Here is an 18,403-nt window from a genome sequence, read left to right as displayed (position 1 = left end):
ATATTGAAGGAACAAGTTCTTGGTTCTTTTTTTTTTAATCTTATTACATATGGTTTTATTATTATTTTCTTTTACTTTACAATATTATATTGGTTTTGCCATCAGTCAGTTCAGTTCAGTTCAGTCGCTCAGTCGTGTCCGACTCTCCGCGACCCCATGAATCACAGCACGCCAGGCCTCCCTGTCCATCACCAACTCCCGGAGTACACTCAAACTCATGTCCATCGAGTCGGTGATGCCATCCAGCCATCTCATTCTCTGTCGTCCCCTTCTCCTCCCGCCCCCAACCTTTCCCAGCATCAGAGTCTTTTCCAGTGAGTCAACTCGTCGCATGAGGTGGCCAAAGTATTGCAGTTTCAGCTTTAGCATCAGTCCCTCCAATGAAGATCCAGGATTGATCTCCTTTAGAATGGATTGGTTGGATCTCCTTGCAGTACAAGGGACTCTCAAGAGTATTCTCCAACACCACAGTTCAAAAGCATCGATTCTTCGGCGATCAGCTTTCTTCACAGTCCAACTCTCACATCCATACATGACCACGGGAAAAACCATTGCCTTGACTAGACGGACCTTGGTTGGCAAAGTAATGTCTCTGCTTTTTAATATACTATCAAGGTTGGTCATAACTTTCCTTGACATGAATCCACCCCGGGTGTACATGTGTTTCCTATCTTGAACCCTCCTCCCACCTCCCTCCCCAGCCCATCCCTCTGGTTCATCCCAGTGCACCAGTCCCAAGCACCCTGTCTCATGCATCGAACCTGGACTGGCGATTAATTTCACATATGATAATATACATGTTTCAATGCCATTCTCCCAAATCATCCCACCCTCGCCCTCTCCCAGAGTCCAAAAGACTGTTCTATACATCTGTGTCTCTTTCGCTGTCTTGTATACAGGGTTATCATTTCCATCTTTCTAAATTCCATATATATGCGTTAGTATACCGTACTGGTGTTTTTCTTTCTGGTTTATTTCACTCTGCATAATAGGCTCCAGTTTCATCCACCTCAATAGAACTGATTCAAATGTATTATTTTTAATGGCTGAGTAATACTCCATTGTGTATATGTACCAAAGCTTTCTTATCCATTCCTCTGCTGATGGACATCTAGGTTGCGTCCATGTCCTGGCTACTATAAACAGTGCTGTGATGAACACTGGGTTACATGTGTCTCTTTCAATTCTGGTTTCCTCGGTGTGTATGCCCAGCAGTGGGATTGCTGGATCATATGGCAGTTCTATTTCCAGTTTTTAAAGGAATCTCCACACTGTTCTCCGTAGTGGCTATACTAGTTTCCTCCCTCCCTGACTGAACAAGTGAGCCTAAAAAAAGTGACCACCACTGCCCCCTTGTGTCAGGACAGAAATTAGACACTGAAGAGACCAGCAAACAAGAAGCTGAAATAAACAGAGGGACCCGCTTTGGAAGCAACAGGTGCAATAGATTAAAACCCTGTAGTTAGCACTGTCTACATACGAAGGGGCCTACAGACCTTGAGAAGTATAAGACGGATCAAGGAACTATCTGAAAATGAACTGACCCCACACTGTATGCAACAGCTCCAGAGAAAGTCCTAGATATATTTTTACTATTATCATTTAAAAAAATTTTAAAGTTCTTGGTTCTTGAATCACAAAGACAATACAAAGTCTTGCGACAAAGAGTGTGGTCCCAGGACTAGCTGCACCAGCATGACCTGGGAGCTGGTTACAAATGCAGAACCTTGGGCCCCACTTCATACCTCCTGAGGCAGAACCTGCATTTTTAAGAGATACAGAATTTGGGTGCACACTGAGGTTTGAGAAGCACTGCCATAAGGGACCCAACTTAGGGAGTGGACTGATGGAAGTTAAGTAACACATGACCTGCAAAGACTCGGAAGCTGGATCCGTTTCAGCCAAACCTCGGGATTTCTCCAAATCCAGGAGCTTTCAGCTGCCTTGGATCCTCATTGCTTTGCTCTCTTTCCGCTGGACTTTTCATTGATAAACTTGTTGCTGTCTGATACTTTTCTCCTGACGTATCAGGAAGATGCAATTCTTTTCTGAAGGCTGACAATTTTTTCCCACGCATGCACATTGTCTCCTTAGTTCCCTTGGAGGACCTTTGAAAGCCAAGACCATTTAGTCTTTCTAGACTAGTCTTCTAGACTGGCTCTTTCTGGTCTTCCATGAGAATCTGTATATTTCAAAGTGGTTGAAGACTGTCCAGTCCACCTAGCACCTCTCAACTTTTGAAACTCATGCCTAATTTTGAAACATGTAAAGATTCCCTGTCATATTGATACTATTCGGTGAAAAAAAAAGCAAAGCCCCAAAGAGTATTTAGAATATGCTACCCTTCCAAGGGAACATTTCATGCAAAGATGGGCTCGATAAAGGACAGAAATGGTATGGACCTAACAGAAGCAGAAGATATTAAGAAGAGGTGGCAAGAATACACAGAAGAACTGTACAAAAAAGACCTTTACGACCAAGATAGTCACGATAATGTGATCACTGACCTAGAGCCAGACATCTTGGAATGTGAAGTCAAGTGGGCCTTAGAAAGCATCACTACGAACAAAGCTAGTGGAGGTGATGGAATTCCAGTTGAGCTATTTCAAATCTTGAAAGATGATGCTGTGAAAGTGCTGCACTCTATATGCCAGCAAATCTGGAAAACTCAGCAGTGGCCACAGGACTGGAAAAGGTCAGTCTTCATTCCAATCCCAAAGAAAGGCAATGCCAAAGAATGCTCAAACTACCGCACAATTGCACTCATCTCACACGCTAGTAAAGTCATGCTCAAAATTCTCCAATCCAGGCTTCAGCAATACGTGAACCGTGAACTCCCAGATATTCAAGCAGGTTTTAGAAAAGGCAGAGGCACCAGAGATCAAATTGCCAACATCCGCTGGATCATGGAGAAAGCAAGAGAGTTCCAGAAAAACATCTATTTCTGCTTCATTGACTATGCCAAAGCCTTTGACTGTATGGATTACAATAAACTGTGGAACATTCTGAAAGAGATGGGCATACCAGACCACCTGACCTGCCTCTTGAGAAACCTGTATGCAGGTCAGGAAGCAACAGTCAGAACTGGATATGGAACAACAGAATGGTTCCAAATAGGAAAAAGTACGTCAAGGCTGTATATTGTCACCTTGCTTATTTAACTTATATGTAGAGTACATCATGAGGAACGCTGGGCTGGAAGAAGCACAAGCTGGAATCAAGATTTCTGGGAGAAATATCAATAACCTCAGATATGCAGATGACACCACCCTTATGGCAGAAAGTGAAGAGGAACTCAAAAGCCTCTTGATGAAAGTGAAAGAGGAGAGTGAAAAGGTTGGCTTGAAGCTCAACATTCAGAAAACAAAGATCATGGCATCTGGTCCCATCACTTCATGGGAAATAGATGGAAAAACAGTGGAAACAGTGTCAGACTTTATTTTTTGGGGCTCCAAAATCACTGCGGATGCTGATTGCAGCCACGAAATTAAAAGACTCTTACTCCTTGGAAGGAAAGTTATGACCAACCTTGATAGTATATTAAAAAGCAGAGACATTAATTTGCCAACCAAGGTCTGTCTAGTCAAGGCTATGGTTTTTCCCGTGGTCATGTATGGATGTGAGAGTTGGACTGTGAAGAAAGCTGATCGCCGAAGAATCGATGCTTTTGAACTGTGGTGTTGGAGAATACTCTTGAGAGTCCCTTGGACTGCAAGGAGATCCAACCAGTCTATTCTAGAGGATATCAATCCTGGGTGTTCATTGGAAGGACTGATGCTAAAGCTGAAACTGCAATACTTTGACCACCTCATGCGACGAGTTGACTCACTGGAAAAGACTCTGATGCTGGGAAAGGTTGGGGGCGGGAGGAGAAGGGGACGACGGAGAATGAGATGGCTGGATGGCATCACTGACTCTGTGGACATGAGTTTGAGTGAACTCCGGGAGTTGGTGATGGACAGGGAGGCCTGGCGTGCTGTGATTCATGGGGTCGCGAAGAGTCAGACACGACTGAGCGACTGAACTGAGCTGAACTGAACTGAACCCTTTGTGTAAGAAGGGAATATAGGAAAATACTTAGATGTCTGATCACTTGTGCAAAAGAAATACACAGGGGATAAATCAGAAACCAAGGATGTTGGCTACCTAGAGGAGGCAGGTGGGATGGGAGGAGAGAAGAGGGGGATTTGAGAGGGTGGGGGGGAGAAGGAGGAAGCCAGCCTTCTCTGAGAACATCTTATGTACAGTTTTGACTCTTAGATCATAGTAATGCTTCCCATATCCCCTAGGTGAATAATAATTCAAAGGAACCAAGATGTGGGGGGAACCCACACTGGGATACAAAGACTAACACATGAATTAACTCTCTTGCATCCAGACTGGATACTAAGGCTAAAGACAAAAAGAACTGTGTATAAATGCTGTGTTTCTTTTTTTTTTTTTTTGGCCTGTGCTGGGCAACTTGCATGATCTTAATTCATCAACCAGGGATCAAACCCAAGGCCTTGGCAGTGAGAGCTTGAAAGCCTGGAGTCCTAACCACTGGGTAATCAGGGAATTCCCCTCACTGGTTTTTTCTTTTTTTAAATAGTATTTATTTATTCATTTTTGACTGTGCTGGGTCTTTGTGGCTGCGCGTGGGTTTTCTCTAGTTGCATTTTTCAGGCTTCTCATTGCAGTGACTTCTCTTATGGGCTTCCCTGGTGGCTCAAACAGTTAAGAATCTGCCTGCCATGCATGAGACCCAGGTTCAATCCTTGGGTCAGGAAGATCCCCTGGAGAAGGGAATGACAATCCACTCCCGTGTTCTTGCCTGCAGAATTCCATGGACAGAGGAGCCTGTTAGAATACTGTCCATGGGGTCGCAAAGAGTCCAACGTGACTGAGAGACTTCCACTTTCTCTTGTTGTGGAGCACAGGCTCTAAACATCTAGGCTTCAGTAGTCGTGGCACAAAGGCTTACTTTCTCTGAGGAATGTGGAATCTTCCCAGACCAGGGATCGAACCAGTGTCCCCAGCACTGACAGGCAGATGCTTAACCAGTGGATCACCAGAAAGTGCCAATGCTAGCTTTCTCAGAGGAGTATGGGTTAGCAGGTCTGGAATTGCTTTATGTATATGGTGGAATTGAACAAGTAAGTAAATATATTGTAGATAATGAGATCTGGGTTTTTACTGTTGGAGACTGACATTACAAATAAGAAGAGGATCCAGTATAAAATGAACCCTGGAGTATTAGCTTGGAATCATAAGTATCAGTATAAATTCATGGTTTTTAATACATGTACAGAAAGAGAGAGGCAGGGGTTAGATATGAGGGCCTAAAAGTATACCACCCCAGTGATGATGAGCACATCATCTGTATCTCTACACACCCAATATCTGTATCTCTACACACCAGTCTCCAATGACAGGTCTCAGGGCTTCTGGAGAAGTGGTTGATTCCCAGCCAAGGTGTGGAATATATTAGATTGAGCCTGGAGCATCCTGAGGGCCAGAAAATAGGAACACACTCCAAAAAAAAAGATGAGTCTGTTAAAAAAGCCCACAGGAACTATGAAGGAGACAAAAGCTGAAACAATCTGAGCAACAAAATAACATTAGAACTGAATTCAAACCTAGAATAAAATTAACACACACAAAACAAATATCCACAGTAATATGATAAGGAAACAACAAAACATATATACACATAAAGTTTACCACCATAGCCACATTTAAGTGTACAGTTTTGTGGCATTAAGGTCACTCACACTGTTGTACAGTCATCCCCACCTCCATCTCCAGAACTCTTTTCATCTTGCAAAACGGAAACTCTACCTGTTAAGCAGTAACTCCTCATTCTCCTCTGGTAACTACCATCCTGCTTTCTGCCTCTATGGATCTGACTACTTCGGGAACCTCATTTAAGTGAAATCACAAGGTTTTCTTCCTTTTGTTCCTGGCTTATTTCACTTAACGTAATGTCCTCCAGGTTCATCCGTGTGGTAGCATGTGTTAGAATCTCCTCCCTTTTTAAAGGCTGAATGATATTCTGTTGCGTGTACACTACACATTGTTTATCTGCGGACATGGGTGGCCTCTAGCCGTTGGCTGTTGTGAACAATGCTGCTGAGAACATATGAGATCCTGCTCTTATATTTACAAATTCTTCACTAAATTATCAGATGTTCACAATATCTCCTGGAACCTGGGATCATTATTACATTCTTGTTTTCCAGATGAGCATTCAAAATTTCATGGTTACTTCGTGGCAGAGCAGGGTGTGGAACGCAGGTTTTCCAAATCAACAGTTCTTTTTAAATTTTTATTTATTTCAGCCAGTTTCAGCTAATGATATTCTTTTATTTTAGTTTTTAAATTCATGAGTAATTTCAAGCATACAGAAGAGTTCAAGGATAGTGTAAAGTACTCCCAATTCACAACGGTTAACAGTTTGTCACTGTGCCAGTTACCAACGTATAGCTGCTCTGCTCCAAATTCATCCTGGAGCGCGCTGTCTGTTTTCCTGGAACTGGACGCTCCTGATGGTTCTCTGTGGCCAGCTGGCTCCATGCAAATCAACAGTTCTTAACTTCCAGTTCCATTGACTAGACATGGGAGACCACGAATATTGTTCCTTTGCTTTTCCTAAGAAAAGAAATACTGCCTAGAATAATCTCCCCCTAGGAACTTTACTGGATAATAGAGAGAGGGACCCTAGATGTCCAAAACAGTGGGGGTACCACTACTCTGGCTTTCCAAAACAATCTAAAACATGTTCAGGGGGCCAGAGCGAATATGGCTCTTTTACTGTGAACTCTTTTTTCCTATTCTGGGAGCCTCTGAGGCCTGGGGTGACAAGGTGAGGGGGGCACATCCCCTAAACCCACAATGATGGGGGATGCTCCAGGATTCTGTCAGTCCCCCTAGACACCTCCTTCCATAGAGATCAGGGCATCTTATGCCCACAGGTCCCTGGCTGGATGTGAAGGGAATAAAAGGGAGACCTGGGCTGGGAGGGTGCAGCGGGACAGCATTGGCTTCTGGGGTACCTGGTACTCAGAGCCACCCCACTGTGCCTGGCCCATAGGAAATGTTGTCTCCAGCCTTGCTGAAAGGCACCAAAAACATTAACTACCTGCAATTTTGACATGTCAGATATTTAATAAGGAACAAATTAGCACTTGGGTCTTTTTTTTTTTTTCTGAGACAATCCAATTTCTATGCCAGGCACCAACTTCTATATTTCAAAATGCATTTTTGAAGGTTAATTAGAGAAGTGGCAGAGATAGTGTTTTCCAAGAGGGATTTTTCTGGTCCCTTCCAGGTCTGTGGATAGCAAAAAAGATAACTTTCAGACACTGTAAATTGAGTATGTGAAGCTGTGAGAATAAACCCATCTCATTAGTCATCGTGTCAATTACAGTATCTAAGGAACAATTTTGTAGCAATAGGATATTTATTTGATGTTGTGAAAGCTACCTGGACCCACAGTTAGGATGGTATTTGCTCTTAATGCTCCGAGTACCTCTTTAACAAAATGGCACTCCATAAAAATTTAGTGTGTTCCTACTGTAATTAAATGGCCCTCCTCATTTTTGCATTTATGATATAAACTATAATGGCTGTAAAATCCTGCAATTAACTTTCCTTGCGCCAACATTTCATACTTGAGAAATTCTCATTACAAATTTCATTACGGATTCACTTATCTGTAATTTGTCCTATGTAACCTAAAGAATATTAACAAATTTAGAGTCACTTTTGCTCTATTAAAAACTAAATATAAAAGTCTTTCACCTAGCAAGTCAATCTTGATATTGCAAATGGTGGAAGTATGGTACTGAGAATGGGAAGGGAAAGAGACCACACACTTGAGAAGAGTGGGGTGAACATGAGGGGTGTAAGGTGGGTGCCTTTGAGCTCACCCACCTTCTCAGCGAGAGGTGCAACTGGCCAAGTCCCAGGGGAACAGAGCATACTGCACATGGGGAGGGGGCAGGGAAGGCGGGCGAAGAACTGGGCTATCGTGTTCAGGCCTGGGAGTCCTCTCCACTTCTGCTCGGTCTCTGTCTCTGGTGCGCCTTTCCCTCTTGGGGGCTGAGCTGGCTGGAGCAACTCCTGCAGGGTTGAAACTGGCTCTTTTGCTCAGTGGCTTTGGTGGAAAGCCTGTTGAAGGAACCTTGTTGTTACTAGTGGAGAAATGGAAAAAGAGTTCAACAGGGGAGGAAAAGGTGACTGGGAAGGTCCCCTTGATACGCCACACGCATTTCAATTTTCCATCTTGCAGGGCACAGATTGGTTTGCGTTAAGACCTGGAGAAACTTTCTACCTCCTCTCTCCCCACGTACCCCTCTGCCCACTTTTTAAAGCAGAAACAAATCTACACCCACCTCAGAGTGAAATGAAAGTCGACTAACCTGGTGTGCCGAAACCGGAATTCTAGTTCTCATTCTGTCACCTCTGTGCTGGGTGACTGGGACAAGCTTTGTGACCTATCTGAGAAAGAAAGGGGTTTCACTAGAACGACCACTGATATTCCCTACGGTCCCCCAAGGACAGTTCATTTCCTCATAGATTATACCCAGAACCTCTCTTTATCCAACAAATGGGTAGATGACCCTTGGACCAGAAGCCCTGGGTTTCCATAACAGTGATCTCCACCACAAGCGGCCTGAGTCAATATTTCCCCCCCAATAACATCCTATCTCAGCATTTCACTGCCTTCCATAACTGCATTCATTTTATTCTAATTTGTAATTAACTTTTACAAAATTAAATTGGAGATAGAAAATTACTGTCCCGACATAAATAATCCTGCTACTGGATGTGGCAGTGTTAACACAATCAACAATACAATTCATAAATGAAAGAAATGTTGTCATACTTATTACTTCTGTGTGCTCCATCTTTTATAGAATATTACAGTGTAAATTGAAATTTTATATGATTTAATAAACCTCAAAAAGATATTATGGCCAAGTAACCACATCACTGTAACAAATTGTCCGCCTCCCTCATTACAGAGCTTTCTCCTCACTCGGGGCTCACAGCCTCATTATCAGAGCAGTGTCTCTGACAACCCAGAGCCCATTAAAAACACCTTGAAGAAAGGGTACCCCGTACCGTGGAGTTTCAACATCTATACCAGGCTGGCATCCTTGAGGACGGTGTATAAAATGAGGAAACAGGTCCTTTCATTTTTCATCCAAGGAATCAAGCAACAACCACGTGATCTGGGACTGTAAGCCAGCCCCGCCACACCCCTAGGTGACCCAAACCTAATGCGGCAGGGACATAAAGACGCTGCTGTCAAACAACTGAAGGACAACAGAGAAGAGGGTTTATTACCCTGCAACTCTTCAGCTGGTTTTATAGGGCTACTACTTTAAAGTTTCTTTGTTTTCAGAGCACCAGAGCTCTGCTTGTTGCTGATTGCCATTTTTCACAGGTTTCTGCCTCAGCCAGGAACTCATTAGGGCGGCGGCAGACAGACAGTGGGCAGAAGAGATCAGCAGTGCGATTCCAGCCTGGTCTCTCCCCTTGGGGGCCATGCTTTCCCCTAAACGCCCCTGTTTTCCAATTTGGCATGAGGGAGCTGAGGGATGCAAGCACTCCAATCACATGCAGTGGTTTTCTCCGCGCCTGGTGTGATGTCTGTAGCTTCCAGCTATGTGTGGGACACACTTGCACTGGAGAATTTAATGACTTGTTTTACTGCTGCCTGCCATCAATATTTATCTATATTAACTGAAGAAAGGCATTACTCGAAATGGCGTTTCACACCTCTGAGCATTATACAGTAATTCTGAAGTCGTAAGTTGTACCAAATTCTATGGGCAAACACAGACATACAGTGCGAATGGAAATAACCCAACTCGAGGTTTTTAAACTTGAATTGTCGGCAGCAATCTGGGAAACCAAAGGCAAAATTATCCGAGTTGCTCTAGGTGAGAATGACTGGGTAAAAAGCATTGGAAACAATCTTTTCTCTGCATGGTTTTTCTTGAGTTAACAAGAACACCTCACAAGTATATGAAATAGGGAAGAAAAGTGCAGACAAGGCAATGAGACAATGCAGATGAGATCCGGGCTTCTTTTCACCTTAATCTTCTAGGCAAGCAGGCCTGGAAATCTCCCTTCCGGTTGCCCCTTATTCTGCTTCCACCCTGGGTCAGCTTTCTCACTCTCTATTTTCCCTGTCAGAGAGCCTTCTCTGACCCCATTTATCATGCAAACATTTCCTGGTTTGCTTCTCTTCAACATACTTGTTGAACGAATGTCTCACTCATGTGATGGTTTATGCCCTTGCTTACTGCCTGCCTCCCCACTAGCCTTTAAGCTTCTTGAAGGCAGAGGTGAGTCAGACTGATTCACCATTCTGTCTCCAGGAAGGAGCACAGGTACATGGTAAGTGGTGAGGGCCACCTTCCATTTGCAGAATGCATTATCTACCCTAGAAGATCACACGCTTGAAGCATAGTGGCTATTTCTACTGTCTGTACAGACAACATCATTTTGAGTCAACAACTTTAAAAAGAGCTTGAGCTCTTCTCAAAGACCAGAATTTTCAAGGGTAAAAGGACGTAGGAGACCAGTTTGGCCAACCTTTCACTTTACAAAGGAGAGAACTTAGTTCCAGGGGAAATGGGAGACTCCTCCAAGATCGTTTGATGCTTTGCAGTGGCAGGAGAAGCTTCAGAACCTGGGCTTCTGGCAGCCCTCTGGTTCCAGCTCTCTGTATACACTTTTACTCTGTCTCCAAAGTTACATTTTCCAGCCAAAAGCTTATACAGTGGCTTGACTTTCACATTCTGGTCTGAAATGTACTTCTTATAATTCTCCCATGTTAAATTATGTTTATGGGACATCTGGTCAAGAGAATTAGTCCTCAATTCATAATAGATAAGGTTTACATTTTTAATAACGGACTTTGAACTTCACAGAAACTTTATAACTGTACTACTAGCCCAACATACTTAGGTTTTATATTCATCCAAGATTACTCACCCAGCGACTTTTTATACTTTGGAAGAAACACCAGACTTGGAAATAGAAATAGTGAACAGAAGGACACACATTCAGGGGGAGTTTGATTCCCAGTCTCTTTGAAGTTGTAAAAGCCTGCTGCTATTTGGTGGATTCCATAAAATAGGGCTGACACATAATTTTTTTTTAAAGTGTTAAGTGGAATTAATTTATTTTCATTTTAGAGCTTGGAAGCACTCCTTGAATTAACCAGAGATACCCTGGAGAATGAACTACAAGCCTGAGAATCACTGAATTAAGATGCTGAAAAGCAGTAGGTAAGACCTTGTATATATCCATCCACATTCAGGCATGAATCTTAGCATGACTTATAAAGTGATTTATGTTCCTTAAATAAATAGACAGGCATATTTAAAAGGGGTTTAAAAGGTGTCAAGAAAAAAAAAACTTCAGAAAACACTGGTGCATCTTGCTGTTTACAGAAAACAAGGGGAGATGTAGGTCTAATTTCATGCCCTCCTAGGCACTCGTGCTTGTAGTAAATAAAATTAGATACTAAAAATCTTTTCTTTCAATTCCATCTGCTTATCAACTAAGTTCTGAACAAAGTTAATTTTCTATTTATTTGCTAAAATTATTTTGTGCTATTTGCTTATGTATCTTTGCTAAATAAAGAAAAGCATGGTTCATAATACGGGGCAGAATCTTTGAAAACGGAGAAATATGTAAAGCTTTCTTTAACATCAAATCAATATCTCATTTTCTTAGTGATTAATTCAGAATGAGCATCCAGCTCGTAAGGTTTTTAACTAATGTATATCTCAATCTTTTATTTACTCTTCATACCTCCAAAACAGGATCATTTCTGTATCAGTTGATCATCTTATTGATATTCCCTGTATCAGGTCAGTGGAACCTGCAGAGATGAGAAAACAGTTTCAGGTATCTTGAAAACAGGATACAGAAATTTTCTTCATTCTTTCAGGCTAACAAGCAGTGACAGGTATTCAAAGCATCAAACTGTCAACTCTGGGACTTCTACTGTCATCTGCATCATAATCTATGTCTTAGTAACACTTGGTCTGAGCGGCAGTAATAGAATTAATTATGCTTCATTTTGCTGCCTTTAACAGTATTGACCAAATTTAAGAACAAATGAGAAGTGCTTATCAAGCTTGAAGAAAATAATCCATCAGTGGCACAATTTAAATTCTCTGCAGTTCTCTTATTAATCAAAGTAACACTTACTATCCTATCTCCACTTCCCATTAACAGTCATTAAGCCCTGCTGCTGATTGAAGCAATTTCTTTAGGGATCTCAACCTCATTTTTAAGAGAACCTACTTTAGTGGAAAACAATATCATAGAAGCACAGCAACTTAAAAGAGTAGGGAGAAGGTTCTTCAATCATGTTCTGACCTTGATATTTCTCAGTGGTGTAAGTTTGAAAAGTACATAACTGCGAGCTTGGGAATTTCAGGAGTGAATGGCTGCCCTCACCCAGCACCCGAGGGAGGCACAAATCCAACAGGCAAGGCATGGACTTGGGTTAAACACCTTGGCAGCCCTTCTAAGCTACTGGGCCCCTCTGGGTCATTCTTTCACAGGGTCAGCTGCATCTCAGACGCAGGGAACACACTGAGAAGGGCCTGCCAGGAATACCTTGGTCTTGACTTGTGGCTCTGAGCAGGTGCACAGTGGAGACACAAGACATCTGGAGTTGCAGGACGTTGAGTTGGAGGCAATACTCAGCACTACTAACCTGCAGGATCTTGAGCAACTAGTCTATTCTTTCTGTCTTCATTTTTTTTCTGAATAGAAATAACAATATCATCTGCTAGATGTACTTTTCCAAATTGCTGTAGAAAGCACATCAGAAAATGTATGTGAACATCCTTTGCAATTGATTAACACACTACAAATGTGGACAAGTCAAGTCCTAGGAGTCACAGACGGTGTTTTGGTCAATGCTCTCCCCAGGTCCTTGCCCAATGCTAATCTGTAGTAGGTGCCCAATTAAGTACTGAATTAATGCTAAAGAAGATATTTCCAAAAACGAGAATCAGGGAATCCCCGTGATTAAAGTGGGAAATGGTCTTTCAAAAACACCTGTGGAGTGGAATGGGACCATAAATGCACCACATACAATTCTAGGGCACTGGGCGAAGACAAAGCATGGCTAGAATCAAGTGAATTTGGAGGGCAGTGTCTTCAGGGCTCAAAAGAACTCTGTGGTCACGATGATTCAGGAGATAGCGGCCACAAGAGGAAAAAGCCCAGAGAGTGCTGGTGATTGGTGAGGTAAAGCAACACCCAAAAGCCAGTCTGGTGATGCCAAGGAAGAGGCTAGTACTGAGATGAGGTTAGTACTTCCTCACCAAGGACCTTCTGCCTTCTGCCCCTTGGGATTCAATGTCCGTGCCACTGACAGCAGCTTCAGTAGCTGGGCTATTACTAGTCAAGCCACCAAGTTGAAGGCAAAGGATTGGGGGTGGACTTGGGCTTTGGCGCTTGGATGGCATCTTATCCACCAGATGTTACTGTGTCAAGGCATCTAGTGCCCTAGACCTCCTCATCTGCATAATCCCATGGAAATCAGTGTTTCCTTCTGGTTATTCACTGTAATTCACTGTAATCCCAATATTTATAAAAGCCAAAGGCACTGGTTATAAAATGTCAAAGTGGGAAAGCACTCAGCATTTATCCTGCTCCATCTTATGGAAGAGGAAACTGGTTCAGAGAGGTCCAGTGGCTTGCCTGAGGTCACCCAGCTGGGCACGGTTGGCCAACTTTAGTTCATTCAGAAGTGACCTTGCTCCTTTGGGCTGCCTTCTGAGATCTCTTGTGAAACCCTTCTCTTTTTCCCAGAGAAGTCTGTGTTCCTCTGGGGGAGACCGAAACAGCCCTCTCAGGAAGGACTTCTGCATATATCAGTCCCCTTATTTTTATGATTTAGGCATGGGACCCTTTTGTTTGGGCTGGCTCCAACATAAGGGTGTCAGAGATTGGACAGAAGAGATAGATCCATTATTTTGCTTTAATGATCAAAGTCCTGGGAGAGATCAATCAAGACTCGGATCTGAATTTGCTTGGCCAGCATAGACGTGAAGATGCCATTCAATAGGCTGTTGGGCCTGATGAATAAAGACAATCATATAATCAATGAAAAGATGGAACCACCTCAGATTCCGATGATCACTATTGTTTCCAGTTTCAAATCATGTCCTGCTTTTGAGATGCTCCCAGGCCAAAAGAGGGCAGAGTTCAGCAGAGGGTGAATTTTCTTTCCTTGAAGAGATGAAGGGCACCATCCACCACTTAATTTCTGGTAAGGCATTAAATGTATGACTCTCATCTCTCATAAATGAGATGCTGAGCTGAATTTTTGGATCAATGGAATGCCTACTCCTGTTAAAGCACTTAAAGAGGAAAACATCTACAAAATGTCCCATTAGGCTGACAAATTTATAACACTATGAAAAGTGTGCCAGCAGTTTCAAAGCCGACTAGAGTGTTGTCGTTTAAGGAGTATGAATGGATTTGAGTTTAGCGATATCTCATCGACATGAACAAGTTTAGCCATCACATCCCTTCCCAATATTTCCCCCATTTACTTTTAACTAGGCATCCGTATGCCATGACAGAATGTGGACATCATCTTAAAAAAATCAGTTGTAAAATGAATGATATTAAATGGACTTTCACAGCATGAAGACATGGAAATATATTCTCATCTTGATGTGTGGGGCTGTACAGACAAAAATGCTATTAGCATTGATGGTAATTATGTGCGTAAATCCCCACGCTCTGGATGAGATTATGCCCCTTAGTTTGCAAGTACAATGACGGGCTCATTTTTGAGACTAGAAACAGCTGAGACTTTCCCCCCCACCTCACTGGAAGATAGATCCAGAGTGGCTTAGAGCGTAAAATCTGATCACCCACTTTCCCAAAACATGCAATTCAAGCATTTTAAAACTCTTTTGCCTCAGAAAAGCTAAAAATGTAGAAAAAAAAAGTCTTAAACTGCTGTCTGAGTATTCCAGTAATTTATGACAGATCATTCATAGATTCCTGTCACCTGTGTGTGGGGGTACACTGCAGGAGCTATACACTCTCCCCACCAATTTGTTTTATTATGGTCTGATAACTAGCAAGAATAATATTTAGTCAACCCAGAAAAGGCTATTTAACTACAATGAAAATTTGTGAAAAGTGAGCAAATTTAGCATCTTGCTCATCAAAGCCAATATATTCTAATCTTATGAAAACAGGCAGCAGATGACAGAGCCAGGAAAAAAGTTCAAGTCTCCTGTTTTTAATTCTTAAATTAATAAGGCAGAGTGACCCAGAGTTTTGGTTAGACCTCACCTTATACTGTAGGGGAACAAAAAAAGTCCTCTTTGCCAAAAAGTTAGAAGATATTGCCACAGGGGGCCACCTGGTTTATAACTTTACAAACACTTTATCAGGGGAAGATGGGGCAAGGAGACACATGTAATTAAAATATACTAAAAAAACCAAGCCATTGTGGCTTTCAATTACAATAGAACTAAGAAGCAACCATATTATTTCTACAAACTATTTTCACTTAGCACAGTTCAGATGGAATTATTGCCATGACCTTTTAAAAATGTGAAAGAGTGAATCAATACCCTTTCAGAGGCAAGATTGCAGGAGCAGAATTGGCCGTGCTGTAATAGTGTGTATTTCTGCATCAGAAGGCAGTTGAAACCTAATTATCGTCAATCACATACAAGGTAGCTCCCCATCCTGATGAGCCTGGGTGGGCAGAAGTGTGCACAGGAGGGTCTGTGCCTGTGGGCCTTCGTGGAGGAGGACCACGTGTGAAGAGGCCGGGGGAACCTCGGATGCCCTGGGCAGGCGGAGTAAGGCTTACAGGTGAGTTATAGGGACTGTCACTCATTTACAATAACTAACACTGGCCTGTCAGAAACAGCCACCTGTAAATGATGTATGAATGGCTGGCAGCCTGCCATCCCCCAACAGACCTTGCAGCCAAGAATCACATTTTATTGTCGAGGTCATCGGAATGCTTACTTGGATACATGCCATATATTATTAAAAAATAACAAACAGCCAATCAGCAACAATTCTTAAGGCTCAAGGGCAAAATAGTCAACCTGCCTTTCGAAAATAGAAAAGCGAACATCCAAGATCCATTTTAGCAGGTAATTTTTTAATTGCTTCTTTCCAGATATAAAGAAGAAATGCTCTGGAGAAGCCTAAGCCTGATAATACAATGTCAGATAGCATACATATGGATATTCACTTTTCCTAAGCCCTTTTATCCATGATGCCAGCCAAACAAAAAGAAAAACAAACTCCTCTTCATCAGCAACAGTGACAGCTCCAACTGCTAGACTACCTGCTGATAAGTTCCCAGGCTATGAAAGCCACAGCAACCAGTTAGGGAGGTGAGGAAATAAGGACCTCAGGTTTGATTTTTCTATTCAGTTCCATCGTTTTGGATTCTGCCTGAAAAACTAAGATAATTGTATATACTATGACACTTTTATTTGGTGCAATCTTTTTGTATACCATCAGAAGGCTATATCATATTTTTAATTTTATTCAATAGACTAAGTGTGAGTAGAAGTTGCAACATCATTCCAACACAAGAAACTCAACACTAGGACTTCCCTGGAAGTCCAGAGGTTAAGACTTCACCTTCCAATGCAAGGGGTGCAGGTTCGATCCCTGGTCAGGGAACTAAGACCTCACATGCCCCACAGCCAAAAACCAAAGCCTAAAAGAGAAGCAATATTGTAACAAATTCAATAAAGAGTTAAAAAATGATCCACATAAAGAAATCTTCTTAAAATCCCACATTATTAATGTTATGGATATTAAGCCATGAAGAAGTATTTGACAGCCCCTGTAACTTTGCTTTAAAGTCCCCCCCACGCCACAAAAAAAATCTATTCTGTAGCCATACACTTTCAAATATTGTCCTATCCACCTTGGGGCTGAAAAATCTCTGGGAGAATCAGCCTGCACAGTACTGGTTCACCAGCTTCACTTGCTGCCATGGAAATGAAGGATTCGGCATATTTGTTAACATTATATAGTAATTGGACAATCTTTTGTTCAATGCTCTTAATGTTCCTAGAATAAAAACATTAAAAATGCACTTTAAAAAACTGGGAATACTCATTTCACACAAGCAATAGTTTTTAATTTAGAAAAAGAGTGTAATTGAAATTACATTTGTTATGCAGAGACTACCAATAATTATCTTGGCTTTAAATATGCAGACACAAAGATTCCTTTGGAACTGATGACTCTTTTCAGAAGTGGCTACTACTGGTTGAGCTCAGTGATCCAGGCCCTGGCCTGTGAAGCAGGTGGTCCCCAGGGGTAGCAGATGGCCTTCCAGAGCTGCTGGGGAGCACCTGTGCCAATTTAGCCAGGACATGCCTGCCCCAGCAGTAAGTCACAGCGCTGGTCCCACAGAGTTCCCACTGCCTCAACCACAGAGTTCTTCAGTTAGACAAACCCTTTTCCACAAAACAGTGACACACCATCGTTTCAGCCCCTGGTTTCCTAACATGACCATCAAAAAGGAGAGAACCTAGACACACGTGACAAAACTGAAAAAAGCAGTTGGAATCCTGCCCCAGCCATGACTTATAGAGGTTTGGGAAAGGCACCGTTGCTAAAAGCGGTGACCTACAGGAAAGGAGGGACTCTCACAGGATGCCTTTGGGGGATCAGTACGGCACACAAGAGGCTCTCTTCTTAAATAGCTCATGGTCAAAGACAACTTTAACACCTCCTCTGGATGATACATCAGGTTACTGCAATATATGTGACTCTAATAACTACTGTACAGTAACCACTGCAAGTCCTCTGAACAGGAAGCTTCTCAACATACTGATCTCGAATGTCCCACAAGGGCTATAAAGTGATTGTTGTTGACCATTGTCTTGTATTAATGTCCCCTAAATAATAATAAACTTTAACACTAGAAAAATAATTCTCATTCAGGAACATATTTCTTGTAAAGTACCATATGATGTAAAAAAAATAATAAATTTTCCTCTTGGCAACTTAATTTGTAGATAACAGAGGTTGTGTTTAGATAGGAGTCTAACATGAAATTTGGAATCTATGTGACTGTTTAATATCATTAAGGGAATATTGTATTGATTACAATGGCTCAGTAAAGTAACTGGTTTCCATGTGGTTCTATCAATCTATTTCTGTAACACTGTACACTAGTTTTCCCCCCAGAGTACTCCTTGTAATGCTGAGAAAGTGTCAGAAATAATGACTGTCTACCTATATCTGCAATAAAACGTAGAGCATGGATATTATAGTTGTAAGTATCAAAGATTTATTTCATGACTGCAGGTAATGATGAATCTTTTAGCACAACTAATGTCTGGAGGAAACCTCTCTTCTTCTC

The 18,403-nt window shown here is 42.1% G+C and overlaps 1 long non-coding RNA gene across 3 annotated transcripts in view; it reads right to left on the bottom strand.

The window, feature by feature from the left end:
- Window positions 1-5,113: 5,113 nt before the first annotated feature.
- Window positions 5,114-18,403, bottom strand: part of LOC129552519 (uncharacterized) — a 20,359-nt gene continuing 7,069 nt past the window's right edge. Inside the window, exons 1-4 of one of the 3 annotated variants that reach the window (XR_016037045.1) lie at window positions 12,634-18,403; window positions 11,818-11,887; window positions 8,403-8,481; window positions 5,114-8,151 (exon numbers count right to left, since the gene is read on the bottom strand). The exon at window positions 12,634-18,403 is cut by the window's right edge and continues 7,069 nt beyond it. This is a non-coding gene — a long non-coding RNA (uncharacterized LOC129552519). Of the gene's footprint in view, window positions 8,152-8,402; window positions 8,482-11,817 lie in introns of all 3 variants that reach the window. The other 2 variants (XR_016037046.1, XR_008685255.2) reach the window with 2 other exon arrangements.

The sequence above is a fragment of the Moschus berezovskii genome, chromosome 3, assembly GCF_049115385.1.
Source record: "Moschus berezovskii isolate FMDL1 chromosome 3, NW_MosBer_1.0, whole genome shotgun sequence".
Lineage (NCBI taxonomy): Eukaryota > Metazoa > Chordata > Mammalia > Artiodactyla > Moschidae > Moschus > Moschus berezovskii.
The sequence above is the reverse complement of the archived record's forward strand: the minus strand, read 5'-3'. Positions and strand labels throughout refer to the sequence as shown.